At 39.3% G+C, this 16,611-nt stretch overlaps 1 protein-coding gene and 1 long non-coding RNA gene across 9 annotated transcripts in view; one reads left to right on the top strand and one right to left on the bottom strand.

Annotated features, from left to right (window-relative positions):
* The window catches only part of LOC149919821 (uncharacterized), a 682,202-nt gene that overhangs the window by 46,559 nt on the left and 619,032 nt on the right, over nucleotides 1-16,611 (bottom strand). The window contains exon 7 of one of the 8 annotated variants that reach the window (XR_016471772.1): nucleotides 15,659-15,827. The exons of the other annotated variants lie outside the window; for them this stretch is intronic. The gene's annotated coding sequence lies outside the window, so the exon portion shown is untranslated. Of the gene's footprint in view, nucleotides 1-15,658; nucleotides 15,828-16,611 lie in introns of those variants that run through there. 8 annotated transcript variants of the gene reach the window in all.
* The window catches only part of LOC116242416 (uncharacterized), a 68,118-nt gene that overhangs the window by 32,200 nt on the left and 19,307 nt on the right, over nucleotides 1-16,611 (top strand). The window lies entirely within an intron of this gene.

Raw genomic sequence — 16,611 nt, 5'->3', positions numbered from 1 at the left:
GTCCGGCTTCTTGACTGACCCTGCTTTCAGCAGGAGGTTGGACTAGGGAACTCCCTAGGTCCCTTTCCTCTTTAATTATCCTCTGGTCCTGCAGTTTCAGCTTTCCTCTTTTTTTTTTTTTTTTTTTTTCGCAAGCACTTTTTCCTAACCAACAACTAATCTAAGATTTGGCTGTGGTCTTTCTGACATTTGAACTACACTCCTTCACAGAAATGTAATTGCAAGAAATGCACTCAGCCCAGGGCTGGTTCATGCCCAGGAGGGCGGGAATCTAAGAAATGAAGTGCTGAACCCTGGGCATTTACTTAGGTTTTCCCTGTACATGTGAACTGAGAGATTCACGTCTTCTCATCCAAAGGACTACAATGATGTGAAATGTGGTGCTCTGTTCATGAGGAGAGAAAAATGCACATTTTTGACATGAGCACTTCCACCCAAGTAGTGGAAGTCACACACAGCTGTAAGCAATGCAAGTATGGCCTGGTACAGAGAAGAGCCTTATAATAGCTAATGCTCTCCAAATCTCCTAAAACTATCTAGAAATGTTTCTATACGTCAACCTCTCTTGATAAAGACAGAGAAAGCAGGAAATGAACAAACAGGAAAGAAAGAAAGGACTACCCTGGGCTCAAATGTGGTTCTTTTCAGTGCACAGCCTGAAGTGTCTGCTTCTTCTCCATACATTTCTGCTTGTTTTCTGTATGTGTGTAATACCGTGAATCATATGAAAATTCGAAAATTTCTCATGCGATTTTCTGTCTATAAATGGATTTCAGAATTTTCAAAGGTGATTATGCCAATGAAAATCTAGTTTTAGGACTGCAAAATGCAATAACAGTCTGTATGTGGAGAATTGTACTCTCTCACATTGTTGTTAATTTTCTTTCAACCAATAGAATCATTTTCAGCTTCTGTGAAGGCAGAGGACACATTATTATTGTTTAAGAGCAATTTAATTCAGATACATACATACATATATATATATATACACACACAGACACACAAACAAGAGTTTCAAACTAAACTAAAAGAAACCATATGTAACTTGAGAAAAGGAATACACGGGAATAAGGGAATATGCACACAGATTTGCATCACTAAGTTTTAAAGCCTGAAAGGCTTCGTGTCCTTCACTGGATTCAGGGGAATAAAGACTCCCTTAGTTGCACTCTTGTTGGAGCTGAAATTCGTATTAGGCTGCACCTCACTTTGAAAGTTGAAGTTTGAGCAGAAGCAATGTTGATGCTGGAAGGCTGAGTTTCTGCCACAATGACATCCCTTTCCTGGCAGGAAACATCCTTCTCAATATGAATTCTTAGCATGAGCAAATGGTGTGTAATCCTCTCACAGTGTAACTATATGCCAGTCAAATGAGAGTGTTGGGAACTAGGTGGGGCTACTAAGCTTTACTGCAACAAGAGCAGTCATGTTGTAGGCAATGCAGTATTCACCAATAACATCAGGTTTTCACATAGTCGTATCTGGCCAACTTGAGCAGTGCTGGTTCCCCTCCCAGCCCCATGCTGCCCATGGGTCATGAGCTGGGAAACCACTTTACTCCCTGCTCAGCCTGGTCCCCACTCCCTGCTGAGCCATGCCCTGCAGCATAACTGAAGTTCAATCAGGAAGTGAATGACTGTGTAGGTGGCACAGCAGGCTTAATCCCTAGAACTTTAATTTCCTTCACCTTTACAGGCTGGCAAAAGGAAGAGGTAACTTTTTTTTTTTTTTCTTTTTTTTCTTTTTGAAAAAGGGAATGAATCCTGGGGCTGCAGAGGATGGGCTTCATTGAAGTAACTTTCTATTTACTATCAAAAAAAAAAGAAAGCTTTAGGTTTATTGGAGTCATTCTGTGAAATAGCACAGAAAAAGCATGTCTTCCTCCTATCTCTCATTTCCTCTGCCTCCTTCCTACCCCTTTACACAATTCGAGGGGGACTTTTTGACATCCGCTCTTCAATTTGTTGGGGCTGTTCTTGGCACTAATTTTTAGTTTCACTGGGAGCATTTGAACTCTTGAATGGAACTTCTCTTATCATCACCACACCAAGTAGTTATTGCCACAAAAGAGGTGAGAGATAGAGAAAGAAGCTTGATACTTCTCAGCTAGGGAAGCTGCTGCTAATAACCTGCTTTTTTGAGAAGAGTGACTCATGCATTAGGGTCGAAATGAGATTTATTTCTCTGAGTTAGATGAAATAAATAAAATTGGACAACAAACAAACAGTAGTCATTGATGGTCAGTTTGTACCTAATGAGTCCTTTGTTGTGTTAACAGAGGTGCAGATGTTTACTGGTAATTTTTTCCTAAGTGCAGATCCTCTTGGAGACTTCTGTGCCATTCCTAATTCTGCAATTATAACCATCTTTATCTCTTCACCCTCCTTGCTTCCTGCTGGGTAATTCTGTTTTTTTGGAGAAGTCAAAAGAAAATATATCTTTTTATTACAAGAAGGAAACAGTGTGCGTAGTGAGAATCCTTCAATGACATATGGCTGCTGAAGTTGTGACCTCAGAATCAGCTTATGATTTGAGCAGGACACATTCATGGATGCCAAACCCTGCTGGTGACTTGATCCTGATGTATTTCCTAACTTCCTGTTGCTAAGGTATGCTAAAAAGATGAAGGCATATACTCACTTCTTCTCTGGTACAACTTTGTTATTCCACTCAGCCCAAGCCTGTTACACGAGTACAGGGCTGGTATGGGACATCACTGAAGATGATAGTGCTGGAAAGGCATCTGGGTCTGTGCTCAGACAAAGCTTGTTGTAGGGAAGAAAAAGGAAAAAGCCCTGTTTGGGAAGTTGCTGTTTCTTTAAATGTGAGATAGAAGCTAAAGGCTTTAGGCAGAGGCTCTGCAGTAAAGGGAAGAAAGATTCACGGTAGTTTTCAGTGTTAATCTTGTTCTTCTTTTTCCAACAAACTTCTTTGTTCAGTTCAGAAGAAAAGATGAATAAGGGGCAGGACAGAAGTACAGAAAGCAATGAATGCAGGACAAAAGGTAAATCAGTTATGCCCACTTACTGTAGTACAAACATGTAAGATAATAGGATATTGGGAATGTGTCTGTCAAAGCAAAGGATCCAGGGAGAAAGGGCAAATACAAGTGAGAGTTACCTATTTTCTGAGTTCAATGTCCAAAGCAGGCATTCATGAACAAGTCTAGACTGTTATTTTTAAGGTCTGCAATACAGTTGTTAAATTTCACATTGATTCCAGGGCAGAGGTGACTGGGATTTGTAAAGGCACAAAAGTGCACCTGCTCAAGGTGACAAATCAGTTGTCTAGATCCATTCAGAGCTCATACATGCTACAAAAGCAAAGAGGATATGAGTGATGTCTTTGTAACCTGGTAATCCAAGACTAGCTCTGTCAGTGCACAGGGAAATCCTTGGGTCTTGGCTTTGTAAGAAGCACATGACTCAAGGGGGCTGCTGTGGAAGATGGAAAGGCACCCTGTGCACAACCCCATAGGTGCCCACAAAACCTTATTCTTGGGTAAGAAGAAAAATGTGCCTAGCTGTGCAACAGGGAAGGAGATAAACTGAGTCTAAAGACTGCTTGCTTGGTTCTTGGGCTCCATCTGATATGTCAATATAGCCCTGGTGGGGTGCAGCCCACAGCTTGCCCAAGGTTCTTTCCCAGCTTGGTGATAACAGGTGAAAAATTGCATAGGACTGGTTGGGAGTTACTGCTTCTGCAGACCCCCAGACAGAAGGGAAATGATGCTGCCCAGAAGGCCTAAGGGGAGTGGAAGTTTATGGAGATGACATTTCAGTTTATGGGACACATAAGGAAGGATATAATGCAATCTCTTCTGGACATTATCTTAAAGGCTCCTGATCTTCTGCTAAGTACAGAAAAACGTATGTTGTTAGCAATATGGCTGTGGCATTTAGGGCATTTCACTGGTGAAAAGGAGCAGGGAACCAAGAGGCAAAACATTGCTTTTTGAAACTTTGGCCCAAGCTTCTAGGATGTTCTTGAAACAGACTCTCACAGATATGAAAGAGAACAGAAATGACGCTAGTCAGGAGCTTTGATTGGAATAAATCACACCCTCTCATAATAAGACAATCTCTTCTTTTGCTTCAAAAACCTTCCGTTACTTGTGAGTCATCAGAGGGCAGTAGAAGGACTTTGGTGTAAAGTTATTTACTTGCAGGCTTCTGGTAGGCTGTAGTGAATTATAGTTACTGAACAAACTTTTATCTAAGATTCCTGCAACTGAGCAATTAACTTTTTGACTCTTACACTAAAGCAGTTCATGTAAACAGATTGTGGTTATGAAGCAAAATGCTTAACAAGTCATAAATCGTGAATCAGTTGTTGATCTGTCCTTTTTTGTTTCTTTTATTTTCGGCACGAGACATAAATTTTCTGCCTGTAGTGGGTTTTTTCCAATCTGTGCATCTTTAGGATATGGAAGAATCCCCTGGAAGAGTCAAGGCCTCCAGCAGCTTACCATGTAGGGTGAAAGGATTCCTTTAAGGAGCAGACATGTGGGGAATTGTTACAAGCAAGATGCCATACATCATCATGCAGTGTGCATTTACATATTTATAAGCAGGGAAAGATTTCCTTGCATTTACCATGAATAAAAAAATGTGGCAGTGAAGCTAATGTGAGGTAGTTCAGGATATATAAATTAATCTCCTTATTTATTCTTCCTACTTCCATGAGTAGCCAAGCCTACAGAATAATAATGCAGCTCCTTTGCACAGTGATGCTTTTATTCCTTTGTGATTGCTTTGCAGAGTTCAGCAACATTCCTGTATAAAGTATCATCAAATCAATAGGAGTTGCCCCCATTTAAATAGATGGACAGTTTCAGGTACCCTTCAAAATCAGACCTTGCTCTATGTAGACATCTCTGGATCATAGCTACAAAATGGAGATGATAACATTTGAAGAACAAGGATATTTCTATTTAATTCCATTAAGACTAGTCCTTGTACCTTCCCTGGAAGAGATTGCACTATGAAGCTTATGGAGCAGAACATGGTAAGAAAGGACCTCTCCGACTCCTTCAACTGTTTAATAATTAACTATATGACCTCTGTTTGGAAATAAAGATAGGCTAATTAATGCATAGTTCAATAGAGTATTTCACCTACGATATGACTGCAGTGTATAATGTAAAATTAGAAGAAGATGGAGTACATTCCATGTACATCATGGCAAGGATTATAGAAGCACTTCTTTGTAAATGTCTTCTCTCTTTCATTTTATGGCACTTTGCATCACTGTGTAATTATGTATAATTGCTTGGAAAAAAAAGTGGACTTCTGGCCCCTTGAGGTGCCAATTTGAGTGAGACAAAAAGGGTCAGTTTTTGACTATGGTGTGAAATTTTGTGCACTAGTACAGCATGTTCCCTGGAAGTGGAAATATTTCTGCAACACCTCCCACGGGAGGGCTCATTCAAATGGTCTACATCCTATGTAATTTTAACCCAGACATAACATTTTCTGCTTTTGCATCATTGTTGTCTCGCTATCTGAAAAAAAAAAAAAATGCTTCTGATCAATTAAAACTCAGAAGGGCCTTCTGTCAAGTTCCTGAAAGTGATTTACAAAGCATTTTCACAGTATCCACGTGAGTCAAATGGGTGTGATTATCTCATTTTCAAGGTGTGGTACAGAGGCAGAAGTGGAGTTAGGCTCCCATGTGTAGGGTTGGAACAGAACTGAAGATGGTCTGGTATTCCACCATCCTACTGTGGTGGATTAGACTTCTCTTGCAAGTTTTCCTGCTGCTTTAATATCAGGTTGAGCTTTTTACGTTTTAATGTCGCAAAGGCTTTAGGTGTATTTGCAAGCACAGAATTGCCTCTGTGACAGTCAGCTCTCAGCAATTAACTGAAACCTTTCTGCAAGAAGAAAGGATTGAGTCCTTTTTCTTCATGAATCTTTTCACAGGTGTGGACTATCTTGTGAGTTAACTTTGTTATTTCACAATTGTAAAAAGTGTCATGATGTTTGAATAGCTGTAATTACTGCTCACCTTGTTCTCTGTCCTTTGATTAAAATGCTTTTAGGTACTTTGCAAAATCCTGAGATAAAGGCTGATAGGCAAACAATATCCCTGAGATAAAATGCAATAAATGTTCTGTAAGACATGTTTTATTTGTGAGGAGCTCAGATAACACAGTGATTGGTGCCTGGTTAAACTGATAGATTTAGAATATTTTTCTCTGATCCTTTACACAGTTGGATCTTATATTTTGAAAATTCATTGGAGATCAGGCAGAACTGTACAGGCCCTAAAGGCTTGAGAGACGTTGTACAGTTCCAGTGCCACAAAGGGAGGAAAAATGAAGAAGAGCAGGAAGAAATAGGAAACTGTGTACAAAGCCCAGATCACACAGACTGAAGAAGAACTTTCAAATAATTTTTCCTTCTTCAGGTTATCTCTCATAGAAGCAAGAATTTATAGATGGAAATTTTCCTCTGGTCCCTCTGTCCATTCACTTTATTTATATTACCCTGACATCATGTATGGAAACCATCCTGGTGATTGCAAAAAGGGAAAGTGGAAATCAAGCTTTGCAACTTGTGAATCTGCAGTCTCAGTTCAGAGCAACTCCGTGCAAACATGGAAATTTTTCATGGCCAAATGTTCATTGCTGGTATCACTCATGAGTATGCCATTCAAGTCAGCTTTGCAGTGAGATATAACTGCATCTCAGATTCCTTCTCAGCTCTACCTGCAATGTTTAATTCAAGCAGAATGACATGTTTTGAAAGGTCATACCACTGAGTTTCAGGTAGCTGAGAGAGATGTCTAATTTAGTTGGCCTGTCTATAAAAGCCTTCTGAACAATCAATGAAGGCAGAGAGACTTTTACAGGATGAGGACATGAACTTTGGATCACCTAGTGAAGGTGCTGTCTTTTTGGGTTAGCTCTGATGAGGCTGATGGCCTCTTTTGGTGAACACTGTAGTACTCCAGCTTTGCTAGTTTTCCCAACACATGCTTCTGCTAAGTCTTTTATTCCAGTTATATGACTTTTTAAATATCAAACTTATCTAACTTTTTTGGTCAAATGGAAAAGCAAACTGTGATAGTTCAGAAACACTGACATTCAATATTCAATTTTTCTGCATTTTCATCTATTCTTCTGGCCAAAATTATTTGCTGTGTTTGATCCAAGTTTTTGAAGGGCTTTTGTTATCTTGGAACAGTGTTTTCCAGCAAAGTAGCCATTCTGCTGGAAAAATATTGAAGGTCAAAGCTGGATATATATTAAACCACTTCTTTTTCTTCTGTAGTCTTTGGATAAACACAGATTTCAGTCTTACAGGCTGTTAACCTGGCATCTCTTTTGTAATTCAGAGAGAATATAAATAACATTTCAAATAAGCAGAGGAGTATCTTCCCCTTCTAGAATGCTGGCTCCACCTTTCTCCATCTCCTTCTGCTGATCTCCTCTGGGGAAAGAGAATTGAGTATACTAATGACAAAAAGGCAAATGTGCTAACTCCCTCAAGGATGCTTTAGAAAACTACTGCACTGCAACAGTGTGACATGGACATGAATAGAAGATCATTCTCTTACTTCAAATTCCAAGCAGCCATTGACTTTATTGCATATTTTCACCTACGTGAGCTACAAACTAATGACAAATATGTTTGAAAGCTAGTCATTACCTCAATCAGTCAATTATTCAAGGGATGTATCAGTGTGATTAGTTGCTCTCAGTTAATTATAGGAACAATAATTAGCTAATATGGGAGTCCCATCATTCATATAATACTGATTTTAATTGTTTTACAGACAATAATTTTAAAAGTCCCTTCAATCTGCATATTGAGAAAGCACCCTAGATTACTTACAAATTTATCAAGTTGCAGAAAGTGCTTTACTGTCTTCTTACTTTTTTGGCCAACCTTATGCTTCTACCATCTTCTCATCACTAGCTTCTGTTGAAAATTAATGAAGGTATCTTCAAATGAAGCCTTATTAGTGAATTGCCTTCAGAAGGCTGAGTGTCATACAGATGATTAGGCAACTTGCTGCATTTAATTACCTCGCCCCTGGACAAATATAAACTGATGCAAACGCTGCCAAGGAAAGATGGATGTGCAAAAGACATTATGCCCTGTTCCTATAAAGACAGAATCTTCTCCAAAATTTCAGATGCAAAACCATAGGTTTTCACACTTTGCCTCCCTAAAATCAGCACTGGAAGGAACATACATGATGCAGGAATTTTGTTTAAAGAAGACTCTGACTGTTTCCTCCTTCTATTGGCACTTCCCTCTTTGGATCTTCAGCACTAGCTTTGACTAAACCACTAAAAAGTTGACCTTACAAAACCATGCAGGATGAGAGGGGTGTCCTCTAGGGACACAGGGAATTGGGTAGTGGGATCATTGCTTTCATTTGCTGCAAGCTGATGTTTCCACTTGCCCATTTCATTCATCTTTACTGTAAGCACAGGCTATTTCTCCTCTGATAATGTGGCTGAAAACTCTTCAACCCTCCTTGTAAGATAGGAATCTTAGTTTTTAATTCTCCTTCTATTGCTTACTACTATCTTGCAATCAAAAATGACCTTGGGAGGTTGTCTTTGTATTCGGACATGGAATTTTCCCAACCCCTCTACTGAGTGAATGTCTTAAGTGTTTTTATCATATGCTGGAGATGGGCTTTTAGAAGACTCCCCCTTCTCCCCAGCTGTGCTGACATTTTAAAAACCATATAATTTTTATCCCAGGCTCTTGGTTTTAATCATTTTCATTTTTTTTCTATCTTTACCCTGAAAGTCTCTCTTGATTCCTGCTCCAATTCTAACTGCCCAGGGCAACAATTGCATTAACATATCACTAATATACCTAATTTAATTATTTAAAATTGAAAACAAAAGATAGACAAAGCCCATTGAGACCAAAGAGGATGATAGTCATCTGTAACTTTGTGCAGTGTAGTGGTCAAAGCATTAAAATTGAAATCCGGAAAATCTGCATCTGACTAAAATTCTCTCAGACAATTGTGTCAGCTCTGTATCACAACTTCCCTATATGTACTATAGGATTTATACCTGATAGGGTGTTGTGTGACATCTATTTATAGGATGTAGTATGTTGTAGTCGTCTGTCTCCTTATTACAGCTCCCAAATGACTTGGACTCTCAGTAAGCTCCCTTGCATGCTTTCCAAACTCAAACACCCTTCATAATCTCTTTTACTTTGTTATACTGAATAAATAAAAAAACCCTGGAAGAATGCAGCAATCCTGTTGTATTGAACTTTTGGTACCTAGTTCCATTAATACTTTAATCATCAAAAGCATAGCTTACATGTAGGTTTTGGACTGATTTTAAAGAGCTCTTTTCCAAATAATGAGAGGAGTAAGAGCCCTTGAACATTCACGCTGCTGTTCTTCAACACATAGATCAAACCGTGACACTGCACCAGTTTCTTTACAAAAATGTGTAAAGGTCTGCAAGTTTCATTTGCATATGACACTGCAGAAAGGTGAATATTTCAGGACTGATTTATTTGAGCTCTTGGATGATTTTGTCGAGACATATGTGGCACTCCCTAGATAAATCACACCACCTCTGAATTCCCATTATTGCTGTTGTTTCTTTGCAAGACAGCTGCAGAGCCCTTTCTTCTACTCAGTATTGAAAAGGTCCCATTCTCCCTGATGCGACTTCACTTGATAAACTGATAGCTATTTTGTCTTTTCTCTGCCCCTGCTGCCTTCCATCTAGTTTAACCTGGACTGCTTCCAGCTCATCCCTCAGGCCTTTCCCTCTTCCTGTTATGAAAATTTTTCCTCTTCTTTCCTCTATTTCTTAATGTTCCACCTCAAGTGCAGGCATGGAAGAAGGCAGGAAGGAGGTATTACTCAAGGGCGTCATTACTGCTGCCAAAGGGAGAAGGTAAAATTGGTGTCAGAGCTGAAAAGACAGAGAGAGAGATGGCATGAGTGGGTGCCTCACCATTGCTGGGATTTGGCAGATGTAGGAGTGAAAAACAAGATAAAAAATGGTGGCAGCCGCAACAGGTATGAAAAAACCTACAGTAACATGAGGGAAATGTACTAAATTAATTCTTATAGATACTGGGATATAAACATATAGGGAAAGACACAGCCAAATGCACTCATGTTTCTATACCCTTTTAACAACACTCCAGGAATAAAGAGATTCTTGCTGTAGGCCCTTGCTGAACCTTCAGTGATGAAACACAATGGCTTCTCCGTGGCTTCAGCCTCTTTCAGGTTAAATTTACTGTCCCCTTACACTCATTTCTGAGTGCATTTCCTAACCACATGGCTAGACTGTGCTCATGCATGGCAATTAGTCCACTTACTTCACCTGCCCTTTGTGCTGCGCTGCAAGATGGACTTCAGGCACCTGGGCAGAACACCCTGAGACTCCTCCTCAGAGGTCAGTGTTATTTGCTGATAAGGTACATGGATTTTGAAGTGAAACTTGAAGAGCGAGTCTTGGGAATGCCTTGGGAATGCTTCCCTGCAGAAGGGAAGTGTGAACATAGCCCATTTTACCATTACAGAGTGCAGGTAGGGAGGTACTGAGGTTCAGCAGGATAACAGAAGCCTACAGATACTTTAAGTAACCGACTCAGTCGGCTTTGAACCCTCTCATTTGGACACCATTGTTTATAGCAGTTGTCAACTGTATACTCTTAAAAATGTCTGAGCTGTTGATCTCACAGTGTCTGAAAGTTGAGATCCATGCTCAAAGAACACATCCAGCTTTGTGATAAAGGGAATTTCAAGGGAAACACACTGTGATAGCAGATTGCCAGTACTGATAGAGTGTCAAAGTGTGAGGAGGGAAAGAAACAGCATTTGGGTGAAGAAATGCACAAATTCATAGCGCTTGTGAATCAGAGGGTTTAGAAGTTGCATTATACTTTGAGCTCCCTGAGATTGTTCTTTAATAGGCACTATGTCCTCGCACAGAATAGTCCTACTATCTAATCCTGCTGCTCCTTGTCAGTCATTTAAAATTTTACACCTGCACAACTGAATAAATGTATTGGTTCTATTTCTTGGAAGGGGCATGTGCCTTTTTATGCTGGAAAACAGAAGTAATGCACATGATATTGGATCAGTCTGATTCAATTACTTCATGTAATTTTGAATTTAACCTAATTTACAAGAATTTGGAGAGACATTCTGATTTTTTTTAATTTTTTTCTTGTGTTCAGTTTCATCATCACACACAATGAAAAGCATTAATTTTTCCCCTTCCTCCAACAGCTATAGCAAAATAAGTTATTTTAAATGCATTGCTTGAGTTTTATCAGGATTGCCTCTTCTCTTCTGTAGATGCATATACAATTATATACAGAACTCCACACAGTTAGTTAGTGTGGACTAGGCAGTTAGTGGCAATGTAATCTTCCTTTGTAAAAGACTCTCTGTAAATTTGATCCTTCCTGAACATTAGAACAAAAAGGAAATAAGGAAAGTGCAGGACATGAGCCCAGATATGGAATAAATAAATAAAACTGGTGTGCTAAAAGACGGGGGAGTGAGGAAAAAGCAAGTCAAAGTCCCCTCTCCTGAAATCTCCTCTAAGTGGCAAATCTCTTCTGTATCACCATGGCAGTAAAATACCAAAAGGAGACAGATGCTCCCTTAAACAGTCAGTACCCAAGTAGTTCCGTGTATTTCAGGCCAAAGTGAATAACCTAGAATTGCAGCAAATTATGCTAGAAGACTATCCAAACCTCAGAACATTTCATGGTAAGCACATGTAATCTACTTCCTCTTAGAAGCACAAGGGAATCAGAGGCAAATGGAGGGAAATTTTAGCACAGGGAAGATAATCAATGCACAGGGTAAGTCAGAAAGAAATTTTTCTTCTGACAGACACAAAGACATGCTGCAAGTGTTCCTGGTTGCTAGCTGTGACCTGTGGATAGCAGTAGTGCTCCTCCATGTCTTTACACTTGCACAGCCCAGAGATTTGGAAAACTGATGCTATTTCTTTCCCAGTTTCCAGCATTTCCTCAGATTTAATTCAGTTTTGCATGGCAAGGCAAATGCAAATTTTCCAGATATGGGACATTTCCTGTGCTGAAACTTGTCTAGATGAATTTTAGCAAGCTCAGAGAGTGCAGGACACCTTTGGAGTTCATTCAATGGCATTCACGTGTTTCTCCATGCTGTTTAATTGACTGCTGTTATCTGAATGTTTTAGTCATTCTAAAATTACTTCTGTGTGTTGATAATTTTTTGTGATTGTGATTATTAATGCCTGCTGGATAAATGCTGTCTATATAAAGTACTATAAAATGCTGTATGTCTTTGTGTAGGTAGCTGCATGTAGATGCAGACACAGGCATTCAATAACCATAAAAAGAGTATGAATGTTGAATTCAGAACCAATGTACCTATTGAGTAAAACACCAATAACAGCTATGTGTTGTAAAAAATCAGGGGTATGTTGCAAGATAATACACAAAGCACACCACTAAATGACTTGCTTAGATTATGTCATCACTGGTGAGAGTAGCTCACATAATTGTTCTGTCAAGTAATTTTTTTACATCACTGGTTAGAAAAATGTGGAGAAATCTGTTAACCCCACTTGTCCGACCTGTTCCTGTCAGAACTATCTTTAGTTTGAGCTTCGAAAGCAACAAACCACATAAAATCTACGCCCCCTTTCTAACATTATTATCCCTCCTGCTGTTTTAATTTATGTGTTTAATTTGGGTTTTCTGGGTGCAATATGGCTAATTGCTTGAGAACTGTGCAACCTTACAAGTGAAATTTTGCTTTTATAATTTGTAGCACATCAAGTGTAATAATGTACATTTAATTTCTCAAAAAGATAATTATGCTAATAGAATTATTTGAATAAAAATTCACACTCTATTCAGGATAATGTCCTCTACCTCTTAATTTATACTAATGTAGGTTTGTATGGAATTTTTAATAAGTTTCTTCAACCCAGGGCCATGAGTGGCTGGACTGAAGAAAAGGGCTGGTGGGACTTAAATAGGATAGAAAAGCTTCAAAAGGCTTTGAAGCAAAAAATGTCAGAAGTGATGCAGGTATTGGGTTTTTATAGATGCTAGAAGGTGCTGCATCCAGCCTGGTCATGTGAATGGTTGTGGTCCTGATATGTTTAGCTTACAGAGGGAAAATAAGGAAGAGACTCTGCAGGTGAGCAACTGCACTGCATACAGCAATACTTGCCAGATGCCAGCCTTCATGCAGACAGCCTGTCACTCCCCAGAATGTGTGGTACCTAATGAGTGACAGCACCTTGTGAGACTGACTCTCATTGGGTCTCTCAAGAGGCAGCTGGGTAGAAAGCAGAAGAGGAGCAGTACCAGGGAGATGCAGTTTATTTTTAAGTCCATTCATTAGGCACCAGTTAGGCATGAGGGCTTGGAATTGGCTCAAGAGAGATGAGGCTCCACACATGTACTGCTTTCTGATGCTCAAACAGCCTTCATGCCAGACAAACTTGTTTTGGCATCTGAGCAGCATCTCTGCAGAAGCATTTATGCAGGATAATAAAGCTTTTGGAGCCGGGAGGGGCTGTGCTGAGGCCAGGTTATCCAGGGGGGATGCAAAACTGCAGCCTAACACAGGCCGGTGTCTCATCCCACCACCATTCATAGGTGAGGCATGCTTGGGCCCAAGTGCTTGGCATGCAGTTGAAGTACCCTGAGAGGTGCAGCAGAGCCTTTTGGACAGAGTTAAGCTGCATGCTGTATGGGGAACATCTTCACTTGCAGGTGGGAAAGCAAGGCCTTCCACTAACCCCTCCTTGCTTTCAGTTCATGGGAGTCCTCTGAAATTGGAGTGTTAAAGTACTGCTGCACTGAGTTTTCTGTGTTTTCTTACCTGTGGCCAGCTTTAATGAGATGTATGATATCCCCCTCTTCCCAGATGAAACTTCCTCCCCTGTCTCCAGCACATATTTCTCAGGGAAAGAGTGGCGGCTACTCTCTGTATCAAAGCACAGTGAAATCTCAAGCAGTAGTACACTGCTATTGCTTTTAAAATCAGGCTGTCCGAGGCTTGAAATGTTAATTATTGTATTTGTAGTAGAATCCTAGCCTTGGAATGACGAAACTCTTGCAAATCCCTTCTGAACTGCTTACACAGGGAAGTATGATAAATGAAAGTTTCTAAAGGTGGTGACTTTCATACTAGATTAATATAGGGCACCATGATTAATGCCTAGACTGTCAGTTCATATTTTCTGCCTTAATTATTTCAGGACTTTTTTAATGCACCATAAGTATATTTATGTGTGATCTAAGAGCAGGATTGACAAACTATTTATCCATGAAAAGGGTGTGGTCTGGGCAGCAGATTTTGCAAAACTCCTGTTTCCTCCTCTTACCAATGTATGTGCCTTCCTTCTCTCTCTGCATTAAGTTAATCATCCACAGGACTGCTGATTTCAAGGTCACAAATAAGGAGACACTTTTTGCAGTGTTTCTGTAATGTTGAGATCTATTTGCTAGAAAAGAGGTCAAGCCTATTCATTTCACAAATGCTGGCCAGCATTAATATCTGAATACTTTCTTGGTATCCTCTTTTAGGTACGGGAAATAGCTTTAATATCTCAGATACCACATTGTGGTAGCTATTGCCTTTTAATGTTGATCCCTACAGGCCATCAATCCCTAACTAGTATTACTTCTTATTGAAGCTGAGATAGTTTCAAACCAAAATTTATAGGTAGAAGATTCACTGTCTTATGACTAAATACTTGAGTTGTATGGTTCCACTTCATGTTGGAAATTCCTTGGACCATCGAACACCACTGATTTTTAGGTAGAACCCTTCACTGATTTGATTGTGGAGTACTTAAAAAAGATTGGATGATATGGCCTCATACTTTTATGGAGTTGAGTTACTTAGTGCTATCAGATCTTTTTTTTTTTTTTTTTTTTTTGAGACTTGCACTTATTTGGTTTTGTTTTCCTTTGATAGCTTTAAATACAATGTGCCTTATAGTTGGGGAAGAGAGAACAAGTTTGTATGAAATAAAAATGGCAAGGATCTGTACTGAAAACACGCATTGAGGCTATTTTTACTTTCATTGCTGAGTTTTGCAGAATAAACAGATTACAATAAACAGAATACAGCAAGGTGATAACATTATTATTATTATTTATACAGCATCATAAATGTGCATTCTGCTTAACAGACAAATAAAAGACATCTCAGGAGATCACTTCAAGTTCAACTTCAGCGTAAAGTACAACTTTCTCCTGAACATCTCCTTTTTTTTCACAGTTGCAAAGAACAAATGTTTCAGACTTGAGTGCATTAAACAGAGGAACAGCAATCCTTATTCGGGCTCAAAAAGAAAAAGTGATTTGATCAGCCCTGCTTGATGTATAGGCTAAAACCCACTCTCTGATAAAAGTCCTCCACAACTCCAGTGAAGGCCAGAGCTGACCCAGTGTTCCCATCAAAGCCTTTGGAAGTCAGGAATGCCCTGAACTTCTGAAATTTAAGCAGACTTTTTATGTTCTTAAGGATGATGGCTCACTGACAGTCATAACACCTCAGAAAAAGTTGTTGCAACATATCAAACTCTGTGTTTACCACACTACTCACTTTCAACCAAAACTTTAATCTTTAGAAGAATGTTATTCTTTAATTTTTTAAGGAGCATAAATTCTGAAGATGTCCAGGCCTAGAGAAGATCTGTGATGAAGGAAGATCTTGGAGATAGAATGATACAGAAACACCAATTAGAGCACTGATCTGAGTGATGAAAGGCAATTGTGTAAGCTTGTCTCCCAGGGAGTTGAGAAGTATGTGAACTACTGTTACCCACAGACGTTTGCTGGAAACTACAAGAGTGAAGGGAATAACCCACTTCAGAGAAACAAAGTGGTCCAAATGAACACTCTCAAAGTAAATTCACTAAAAATATTAAGCAAGTAGCACAAGAAATTATTTTAAAATATTGCATTAAAAATACCAATTAAAATATGTGCCTATTTATTATAATGTCTATATAATTCAGAAGAAGGAAGGAATGTTTGTCAGAAATATTTATAAATTGCAAGGCAATAAGAAACTCTGGCAAGTGTTGAGTTTGTTAGGGATAAATCATGCTCAAACTTCAGGCGTTTAATCAGGAAAGCGCATAGATTTCATTTTATCTGCAACTGAGAACTTTATCAGAATGCAAAGCTTTTGTATCTTGGTGGTATGCCACAGGGACACCTGCTCAGAACAAAGTCTTCCTTTTATAGCGTAATTGCTAATGTAAAACCACATTAATACAAATATGGCAAGCAATTTTATCTTAATTTATAACTCTGTCTCTGGGCAAACTAGATAGTACTTCTTCTAGACAGCCTTTCTCAACACCTGTTCCTACACGAACTTCTATGATCTTGAATTCTGTGGCTAGTTCCAGCCATCAGCTGTAAGCAGTTCTTGCTTCTACACCTTCCTGCCAGCAGCCACTCCCTTCAGTGCTGCTTCCTTTGATGTCTTTAGCCTTTCCCTGCATGGGAATTAAACTGACAAAGCTGAGTTAATGATAAAGCTTTATCTATGAAGCATTTTAAGGCTTACAAAAGGAACATTAGTATTCTTGCCTGCTTCCTAGTACTTCTTAACAGC

This window comes from Phasianus colchicus, chromosome 1 (genome assembly GCF_987193195.1).
Source record: "Phasianus colchicus chromosome 1, bPhaCol1.hap1.1, whole genome shotgun sequence".
NCBI classification, from domain to species: domain Eukaryota; kingdom Metazoa; phylum Chordata; class Aves; order Galliformes; family Phasianidae; genus Phasianus; species Phasianus colchicus.
Note: the sequence above shows the minus strand (reverse complement) of the source record. Positions and strands in the feature narration are given on the sequence as shown.